The sequence below is a fragment of the Pelodiscus sinensis genome, chromosome 16 (genome assembly GCF_049634645.1).
Source record: "Pelodiscus sinensis isolate JC-2024 chromosome 16, ASM4963464v1, whole genome shotgun sequence".
NCBI classification, from domain to species: Eukaryota; Metazoa; Chordata; order Testudines; family Trionychidae; genus Pelodiscus; species Pelodiscus sinensis.
In genome coordinates, this window is record NC_134726.1 from 25,863,982 (window position 1) to 25,874,779 (window position 10,798).

Here is a 10,798-nt window from a genome sequence, read left to right on the forward strand (position 1 = left end):
ACTTTGATGTTTCCCATTTCAAACATCAGTAGCATCGCTGCCTTCTTTTCTGTATCATATAAAATACCTTGATATGTAGCTATGCCTGGGGGAAATGGGAGATTATTTAAATTGAGTGTTAAATTAAATTTTCTGTCTAGTTATCATGTAGCATTTTTTGGAGAGGTGGGGGGGGGTAAATCATTGACATTGACATATATACTAGTCTATATAGACAGCTAGTTCATTCATGAAATTACTCTTTAATCTAGTATTAATAGCAGATACTATATTGCTTTTAAGTAATTATATTGTTTATTTCCCTTTGGGATAGAAAGAGACCTATACTGGAACTTCCAATCCTACATTTCCAGTCTACATTTCAAATGAAGCTTCATACTGGTAGCTTGGTTGCAAAGCCACCCGTAAAGATCTGGATCTCAATCAGGTCCCAAATGGGAATGGGCTCCAGATCTGATTCTAATGTGGTTTAAAAGCTGGAACCGCTGGTCCTGTATGTCACCCGTGATTTAAGAAGAAAAAACTTGCATAAATCAGCTCACATTGTCAAACTTCAATTCTGGCCCCTGTTTAAATTGAACTGGAACCCAAACCTTATTCAGATCCTCATGGGTGACCTCTCGGCCAAATCTGCTTTTAAAATGGCCTAGTGATGGTGATGATGGTATCCCATTTTGTTTAGGACAGTCCCTTTTTAAAGCCCTATCCTGGCCATCCTGACTTCTTTGGCAAAAGTAGATAGTTGTCCCTTTTGCTCTTTTCAACTTGATCAGTTGACAAAAGCAAGCAGCACAAATGCCCATTTTTGCCAAAAAAGTGGGGTAAGGAGGAAAGTGGGGGGAGGGTGTAACCCACACTGGGTGTGGTTCATTGTCCCATGTAGTAGCACTCAGACCATTTACAGAGAGAGAGAATGAGTTTGCTCTATGGCCTTAGCTGAGAAGCAGCTGGCTTTTAGCTCAAGCTGTAGAGGCTCATGCAATAAGCTATAGAGGTCCCATGTTCAGTTCTGCCTGTCAGCATTACATCAGCCTCTACACAGGGGGAGTAGGCAGGGCTTAAGCAAGCAACACCAGCCTAAGCTCCAGCCTCAAGCAAGGGGCCGGCAGGGATTGGGTACGCAGCAACACCAACCCTGCATGGATAAAAAGGGGGCAGGGCTCAGGCAAGTAGCTTGGACCAACTCATGTGAGGGGGGAGGCCAGAGCTCAGGTCAGCCCTGCACATGGGGGGCTCATGTCAGTAGCTTGGTCCAGACCACTTGGGTGGGGGGGTCTTGAGCTGCCCCCACACATTGTTGCATTTTCCCTGTAGGAAATATGGCTATCCTCATGGTGATGATAGTGGCGGTATTGAGAATGGTACAGCAGTGCTCATGGTGGTATCCATTGACATGCCGGTAATTGTCCAGTAAGGTTTTTTATTAATGGGATTTTTCCATTTCTACCCTACCCCTAATATGTGATAAATCAATGGCTGAGAAGCCCTGGTTTGGGTTATAACTGAGATTTTTTTAACACTCTGGATTTAAAACCTGGCAGTCATTTCCACCCTGCTATCAAAATACACCACACTGTCTGCCAATAAATGGGCCAACATCATTCACACACACACACTCATGAGAACAGCCTGTTCATCTACAGAATATTTGCCTTTAGGGCACCATATCAGCAAATATGGTATCAAAAGTCATTTTGCTGGAAATACCTAACTTACTATAATATCCATTTAATTTGAACTTTAAAGGCAAAGGAAAATGAATGTTTCCAATTCTGCTTATTCCTTATATGGTGAATGTTAGATAACTTGAGTTATTTATAGCCCATAGTTTGAGGGGGGAGGCAGTTGAGGAGGGAAAAGGGGGTTATGAGCAAGGAGAGGCTGGATTTTTTGCAGCCCTGCTGAAAAATCATGAAGTAAACTGTACTCTTCAAGAGTAGCTGATATAATATATATACCCCATAGCTTGCTAAACCATAAGCTTGGCAATTGAACTGTATATGGTTTTATTACTATAACAACAAGATATTAAAAAGGGTATGCTAAAGAATATGCTCAGATCTGATAAATATTGATCTGAAAGTTTTGCACCAACAGCTAGTTCTTAAATGTTCATATTTCAAGACTTTGACAAAAATGTTACATGTTCAAATTGCATAATAATACAAAATAACAGTAATTCTAGAGCTGGATAAGATATTGTAAAAGGTCACTGCAGTATTGATCCTTATATTGTATTTTCTATTATTATTTTATTTTATTTTATTTCATTTGGTTTGGTTTGGTTTGGTTTGGTTCTTTCTTTGTTTCTTTTCAGTAGCTCTAAGGCTATGTCTACACTGCAAGTTTTTGTGGCAGAAAATATGCTAATGAGGGACTCCTTAGCATGAGTCACGATGTCATTAGCATATTTTCTGCTGATTCTTTTTGCACAAGGTGTTTTTGTGCAAAAAGAAGCAGTGCAGCCACTTCTGTTTTGCGCAAAAAAAACCCCACTTCATCAGATGAGTTGAGTGGAAATTATAGAACTCAGCACATATATAACAGCAAAAGACGTTATCTGTCAGTTATAGGACCAGTGCTAGGGTGGGAAAGGAAACAGAGGTGCAGAGAGGGAAATGACTTTTGCAAGATTAGATCAGTGGTAGAGAAAACAGAACCAAGGTGTCTTTTTTTGTACCTAAACAAATGACTCATGTAATAGGCACATTTCTCTTGAGAGACCATGTCACAATCTGAGAGCACTGTACTGATAGTCAGCCTAATTTTCTTTTAATTTAATATGATACTATTGCTTCTAGTTCAAATCTTTTGTACTGCCCTAAAAATACCTTTTCCCTCCCTCCTTGGTAATTATACCATGTATAAAAAATAACAGTCCTCTTTCATAGGCCTGGCAAGACATAGTAGTCATGACTTGGCCGTCATACCTTCTTGGCCATCCGGAGAGCTTTTGATTCAGTGGAAGCCATCCCAGTATTCTATAGTTTATCATAGTCCACATAACTTGGAACAGAAAACTGTTGTTCTGCAGTGCCTAGAAACTGAACATGACTTGAAGAAAAATTTTAAACTAGGAAACAGGCCATTTTACTTGAATAAAATCACTTACATAAACAAATTATCTCTACCTTAATGTGTACATTAAAATTCAATTCATGTAGATTCTGAGGGTACCTCACAGCAGACTGCAGGTATGTCTGTGTGCTGCTTTGGAAACCCAAGTCTGTGGGACCCAAACTATTAACTCAGTGTTTTCACAAGCACACTTGAGCAGGCCTCCCAGGCTGCTGCCTCTGATATAGAGATAGGGGAAGGCAGGAGCGAGCCAGTAAGCATGGGGAGCTAGATTTTTATCCAGCTCCCCATATGCACTGGCTCCTAGGGAGCCTCCCTCCACACGCCTGCATGTAAATGTGTAATCACTGAAATTTTCAGTGGTTACAATTTACCTAAATAAATGCATTTTAACTAGGGCTGTCAAGCGATTAAAACTGTTAATCATGATTAATTGCACGATAAAAAAAGAATCGTGATTAATTGCACGATAAAAACTTTTAATCGTGATTAATCGCGTGCAACTCCCCTTTGAAACACCACAGTGGCATTTCAACAGAGCAGTGCTGCATGGAGCCTGGTATCAGCTGGAGTTCCCAGCTGACCCCAGGCTCCATGCAGTGTTGACCCTCTGAAGTGCCGTTTTGGCAAGGGGAAATGCATTAGGAGCTGGGGATCAGCTGGGTACTCCAGGGCTACGTCTACACTGGCCCCTTTTCCGGAAGGGGCATGTAAATTTCAGCAGTCGTCGTAGGGAAATCCGCGGGGGATTTAAATATCCCCTGCGGCATTTAAATAAAAATGTCCGCCGCTTTTTTCCGGCTTTTAAAAAAGCCGGAAAAGAGCGTCTAGACTGGTCCCGATCCTCCGGAAAAAGTGCCCTTTTCCGGAGGCTCTTATTCTTACTTCAAAGTGTAAGTAAGTAAGAATAAGAGCCTCCGGAAAAGGGCACTTTTTCCGGAGGATCGGGGCCAGTCTAGACGCTCTTTTCCGGCTTTTTTAAAAGCCGGAAAAAAGCGGCGGACATTTTTATTTAAATGCCGCGGGGGATATTTAAATCCCCCGCGGATTTCCCTACGACGACTGCTGAAATTTACATGCCCCTTCCGGAAAAGGGGCCAGTGTAGACGTAGCCCAGCTGATCCCCAGCGCTGTGTTGCAAAGCCCTTTGCAACAGGGAGCTGGGGATCAGCTGGGGACTGATCCCCGGTTCCACTATTGCAAAGCCTCTTCAAAGTGACAGAATGGCACTTCAAAGAGGCAGCACAGCATTAACGCCTGTGATTAATAGAGGACTGGATTAACAAGTTACAAAAGTTAATGCATTAATCGCAGGCATTAACACAGGTCAGTTGACAGCCCTAATTTTAACATCCTTACCTTGGACATGAGGCACAGCGGAAATTGGGCCCAGGCTTAGGGGGCAGTGTAGACATAGAGGCCCACCGAGGAGGGGGGAGATTAGTTAAAGGGAGTGATTGCCCTGGAGCCCAGTGATTCAAATGTGGCCTGGGGGCTCCAGCTGCTTCCAGAGCACTGATTTAAAGGTCTGCCTAGGGAAGCAGGGACAGGACGTGACACACACCAGGCATCACTGGTTGAAGGTTCCCATAGCCCAGGTGGTGCTGAGGGTTCCACTCCTTCTGTCTGAGGCCCACACCTTCTGGGAGCATGAAGCCTGCCCCCTCTCACCTTGTCCAGGAGCTCAGTATGGCTGTCAGCACCCCTGGATATGCCATAAGAAAGTTTTGCTCCATTATCTTCCTAAAATGTCAGCTATTTTCTGCTTAATAAGGTTTAACGTGATAAACTCTTTGCATGGAGCAATTGTTTGTCATTGTTAGTTACAATGAGATAACTAAATAGATATAGATATAGATATAGATATAGATATAGATATAGATATAGATATAGATATAGATATAGATATAGGCTACGTCTACACTACGAGGTTTCTCGGCAAAAAATATGCAAATGAGGGACTCATTTGCATGAGTTGCGATCTCATTTGCATATTTTCTGCCAATCTGTTTTTGCACTGGGCTTTTTGCACAAAAACAAGCAGTGTAGACGTTTTATTTTTGTGCAAAAAAAAACCCTTTTTTTCACAATATCCTTATGCCCCCAAAAAGGAGTTTACTGATCTTGCGGGAAAAGAGGGTTTTGCGCAAAAACCACCACACTGCTTGTTTTTGTGCATAAACCCCAGCACCAAAACGGTTCGGCAGCAAATATGCAAATTAGATTGTGATTCATGCAAATGAGTCCCTCATCTGCATATTTTTTACTGAGAAAACTCATAGTGTAGACGTAGCCATAGATATAGACTAGAAGATTTACCTGGAGTTGCTCAGGTCATTTGGGGCAGAGGACTGGGGATGTGAGAAGTGCAGAAGTCAGGGAAGGAGATTGGAAGGTATAAGGAGAAGGTTGAGGGTGGTGGTAAGAGGACCAGGAGTCAGGACAGGATCTGAAGGGCTCAGGAGAGGGGTGAGGGCAGCCCACAGTAGCAGGGGCCATGCTGCCAGGCTGTTCCCTGGGACCAGCCTGGGGCAGCAGGGGCCATACTGTCCAGCCAGCGGTTGCAGCTCTGGGCCAGGTTGGGGTGGTGCAGGCTGTGCTATCCAGCTCGCAGCTGCTCTGCAGATCTCTGGGATTGTTGGAGTGGTGGAGATGTGCTGCCTTGCTAACCCCTGTGATCATTCTGCAGTATAACTGTCCCTTGTGGTTGCTACCCCCTGTGGTCATTCTGGAGTATAACTGTTCCTGCTATTACAGACTTCCCTTTCTGTTTGATGAGAAACAATTGCATTCCACACACATCCCATTGTCCTGGCATAACCAAACACTTACCTTGCTTTAAGATATGGTAAGAAGAAGATGTATCCCAAATTTGGTGGTCCTAACGCTTACCGTTTAAGAGTTCTTGAACAAACAGGCTCACAGATGGATGGACAGACAGACAGGCAAATTCACAAGCTCTCTCAAATATATAGCAGGCGATATAAACATGATAATAATTGTCATAACAATGACAAAGTTAAATAAAAGATTACAGGTGATTTTGAAGACTAATACTAAGCCTAAAAAAAGGAAGTAGGACATTTAATTTAAAGGGAGTCTTTAATTGTGGACAACTTTCCCTTGTTCTGCCTGTCAGAATATTGTCTGTAGTGCTCTCATTGTCTTCTTGACCTTAATGCAACACAGTGCACAAGGGAAGGTGGTAGATCAGGGCTACTCAACTTTGGAAGCCCTGGGGGCCACAGTGATATTCATGCTGAGGGTCGCAACTTAAGTGTGGTAGCATATACATGCAAATATATATGCAAATAGCTTCTTTCACACTGATGGGCATGAATATAAAGCACTTCCTACAATGCCCTGGCACTCCCAGCACCTCCTCCCTGGGGGCTAGTAATACTGACACCCTTTACCCATCTGTTCCAGCCAGCCCAACCACTTGCATCTTTCAATGTTCACCCCGCTTTGCCATTGTGAGGTGTGTTCCTAGTGGAGGCCATGTTCAAAGGATCCCACCCAGGAGCCACGTGTTGAGCGCCGTGTAAACCCAAACCACATCATGGGCCGCAAACAAACAAGCTGCAAGCCGCCTACGGCCCGTGGGTCACATGTTGAGTACCTCTGTGGTAGATGGTGCTCTCTGATACTGCCTGACAGTCATGGAGTGTATGGTTTCAGAGATTGTAAACCACGTCTTCTGCCCTGGGAGACTGACTGAATGTGGATAGAATCTATTAACTGTAGCTGTGCCAACAATATCACTTCGGAGAATTCCATGAGGGGAAGAAAAACCTGCCTGAACTATGGTGGTGCCTCAAGCCAGATGAGGAGCTGTCTTGATAACTCCTTCAGCTAATGTATAAAAAAGTGACATAATGTGGATCAGTGCCCTGCTGGTGTGAGAACTGGATACTAAACATACTAACCTTATTGCGGCTGTTATTTTAAGCATTTCAAATTCCAGGCATTATATGCCAACGTCAGGATGTTGTTTAAAAAAAAAAATCCTCAGGAGTTTCAGCTTTTGAGCAGAGTTACTCTTTTATCACTGAAAGTTTTACAGAAGTTTGTCATATTTGAATGTTGTTTACATAAAGTTCTCTAGAACAGAACATCGTGTTATTTCTGCTGGGCACTGTAAAATCGGAAGAGGTATGCAATAAATCAATGATTTCTTGCAAAACAGAGCAGGATAGCATTGGCTATGGTGTAGAGATAGAACTGAGAGGTGCAGAGTAACAGCACCTGCACGCGAAGAAAAAGACATCAGTTCGCATTGAGCATCATACTAGTGAGGGGTGGTTCCACCTATTTAGTTGGGAATTAAAGAGAGGATGGAGAAAATCAGCAAGGGAGTGCATTTTGTTTAAGATATTGACTAAGGAATAATCACTGAGTGGAGAAAGGAGATAATAAAATAATAGGATAATTTTTAAATATAAAGGCTAAAAAAAATGTTTTAAATCCACTCCACACAATAAATGCAGGGGAAAGGAGAAGTAAAGCAGAAAGAAGAAAATGTGGGAAATAAAATTATCATATTTGAATCCAAAACATCCCAGGGAGAGTCCACATCTTAACTCAGCAAATGCTGATTCAGATTCAAATGCTGCGCCTCCAAATATGTATAGTCATTGATCTATTTTGACCTCTTCTTGTGCAAATGCGTGCTCTAGACCTTCAGAGGCTGTGGCAATTATTCTCTTAGCACATTTTAAGACTTTTTATGTCCTTTGTAGTGCTTGCACAATGATCCTATCACCCATCCTAAAATGACACTAAGCCCTTCCCAGTTGTGGCTAGTTTAAAATCAGTGGAAAACTTCCAGGAACTGATTTGGGTTTTTTAAATAGTTAGGACTTAATCTTGCAGGCTCCTCAGGAAAAACTTTCCAAAACTCATAGAACCTTTTTGTCCAAGAAAAGAAGCAGAATTGGGGTGAAATGACGTCTTAGCAAATCTGTGGAACTGGTGGTGCTAAAACTAAGTTGCCTAGGCCAGATCACATGTACCTCTTTGTTACTCGGTTTCCCCTTCAAGAAAATCTAATTCTTATGTATCTCATGGAGGGTTATATTAATTAGCTAAGACTTATCATTGGCCAGTTAATATGTTTAGAAAATATTGACAATTCAGAGATAATGTTCTGAACAGCAGACCTAATCATGTGTCTTCAATGAAGTGACTGAGAGACATCTAAACATGTGAGTAAACGGATACAGGATTAGACCCCCGTCCTCCCCAAAAAAGCAGTCAGAGTTTATCTGGTTCAGACCATGTCTCTTCAGCTTTGGCTAAACTGGGCAATTGCATAAGGATATAAGTTTCTAAGGTTTTAAGGCCAGAAGGAATCATTAAGATTATCATTCTAAGATATGTCTACACTACAGAGTAGTGGCCGTTTTTCTGACAAAACTTGAGGAACGTCCACACTGGAATTGTGTTCTTTTGCAAGTAAATTGAAAGAACAGAGGGGTTTTTGCAGTATTGGTAATGCTCATTCTACGAGGAAAAAGCCTTTTTGCGAAAGAGCTCTTTCACAAAAAGGCGTGTGGAGGGAAGAGGGAGTATTTTCGGAAGAAGAGGAAAGAGGAAAATACACAGGTGCCCTGGTGGCCATTCTGTCCATAGCAATCACTGCTTACATGCAAGATAGCATCCAGGCAGTCTGTACGCTATCTTTCAAAAAAGTGCATCGCTTTTTCAATGCACTTTTGCTGTGTGGATGCTCTCTTTTGCAAGAAGTTTTTTCAGAAGATCTCTTCCAAAAAAAGCTTTTTGCTCAAGAAGCCTGTAGTTTTGATGTAGCCCTGGTGTCATCTGCTGCATAACACAAGCCAGAATCTCACCCAGTAATTCCTGTTGTGAACAGAATTATTCCACAAAGGTAACTTTGTATGAGCCAAAAGATAACAAGATGGCAAAAAAAAAAGATTGCTCTCTTCTCGGTTATGAATGAATAAATATGAATTTTGTGCTTTATATTTTGGTGCTGTAGAAATTATTGTTACTCTCCCAAAACTCCCCCTCAAGACAAAAATTGTCCAATTTTCACCAAACTTCATATGGTACCATACCTGCTGGGACTGTTGCCAGCCTAATGTGTCTTCATCAAGGAAGACTCACTGGCCTGATTCTTCTCTCCTTAACACCAATTTTATATTGATATGACTCCAGTGGGCCAGATTCTCTGCTGGGTCACCTTACAGGCTTTGCACTGAAGGCATAATCCAGAGAGGAGGTGGATCAAAGTTTTTTTTAACATATTTACACTGCCCAGATCCTGGGTTCAATTCAGCTCCAAGGTAAATCAGAGTAGACCCAAAGGCTGGTCACATTTATAGCAGAATCCCTACGGCTGCCTACAGACTTTTCCACAAACCAGTAGCCCACAGCACTGAGCACTTTGACCCCTTTGAATTGGGACCCACAGGAATGAGGGAACAGAATAGAACCACTCTGGCACTGGGGGAAATCTCATCTGGCCTAACTAAAGCCCCTCATGGAACATATACACTGGCAGTGACATATAGGGGTCAGAGAAGGGGCCTGAATTTGTCCCATTGATTTGAATTAACTCACTCCCACTTTACAGCAGTGTAAATGAGAGAGAAGAATCAGGCTTACTATCTTAATATCTTAATTTTAATAACAGATCCTTAAATCTGCTGGTCATCTGGAAATGAATCAGCTGCAAGAACACCTGACAGCACGGAATGGTGCTCCGGAGTTTGAATGAGTGGCTTTGTGTGGTGATCTAGTGCTATGTATTAGTGCTGCTTAAAGTGTGGTTACAGTCTGAAGAAGGCATCAAAAATATATAGCACTTTCCTTTCCAATAACTCTGCTACCTCTATGTATCCCCAACGTCATTGGCTTACTTTTCCAGCAAGGAAAATACTTTACTTCCCTCCCTCCCCCTTTTTAATACTGCAGAGCGATAGAGAGCCAAGGGGAAAGGAGCTGGTTTCTTTCCTGGTTCATGCATCATCAATAGAATCATTAAATTGAGATTGCAGAATCCATGTTCCTGATAATGAACGCAAGAATACAGCCCCAGATTAAATGTATTTAGGCACCAAACTAGTTAGGTACCTAAATAGCTTTAAGGATCTGGGCCACAGATCCTATATTGAATGTGCAGTGCTGGCTCTCATTAAAACTATCCATTTTGTCTCCTAGAAACCAGAGCAAATTTGATCCATATGTCATAGGAAGTTCTATAAATGGGGAAGCTTCATGATGCCTTTTTCAGACTATTTTCTAAGCCCTTCAATTTCAGACTATTTTTTAAGAAATGTGTATTACAGAAATGGTGAAAGAAAACAGGCATCTCTAGGGTAGAGATGCTAGGGAAATCCAGAGAGCAAAAGAGAAAGAGAACAGTAGATTATCCTAAATTTATCCTTGAAAATGAAGAGGGTAGGTGAGACCAAATGAAATCAGGAAATAGATGTCTCAGGGCAGATGGATTTGAAAAAAAAAAATCTAAAGGCCAAACTAAAAATGGTTATCACAGTGAAGTTATGAACTCCTCAGGCTGCCAAGACAAACAGTATGGAATGCAACCCAAAGTGGTAAAGGTTACATGCATGGAAAATGGAGCTTTCCCTGAGGACTAACTAATATAATGCAATTATTATTATTATAATTTTAAGAGAGGTTTGAGAAAACCAAGGGCATGTCAGAAAACCTCCTTCGACTTCACTGAAGATGA